Below are 424 nucleotides of genomic sequence, written 5' to 3' on the forward strand. Positions count from 1 at the left end.
TTTTCAGCTGGGGGAGGAGACAGACGGTTGGAAATGATAGAGGCCGTAAGAAAAAGGGTAATACAGCGATTAGCACATACAGTGCGCACTGCAATTATTATTAAACAGCACTAGCCCCTAAAAACAAAACTACTACATTATTTAATGCATGGAGTCTGCAGGGCAAAGGCTCATGGCACATTTATTTTCAAGTGTGCAAGGTCAATATGTGCTTGCAATTTAAAAAAAAACACCCTTGTACATAAAATGGTGTATTTTAAGCTTCAGTTTACAGAGATAGTCCTCGTGAACCGATCTTCTAATCATGCTTGTTTATAAGCCGTGACCTAATCCTGTTTGCATTCAATAAAACCTGTTTTTGAGCCCGTTTGAACTTTGATAACATTTCTGAGATGAGCTTCGATCCAGAATCTGGGATTGTGTC

Source organism: Sinocyclocheilus anshuiensis, unplaced genomic scaffold (assembly GCF_001515605.1).
Source record: "Sinocyclocheilus anshuiensis isolate Anshui unplaced genomic scaffold, SAMN03320099.WGS_v1.1 scaffold121, whole genome shotgun sequence".
Classification (NCBI taxonomy): Eukaryota; Metazoa; Chordata; class Actinopteri; order Cypriniformes; family Cyprinidae; genus Sinocyclocheilus; species Sinocyclocheilus anshuiensis.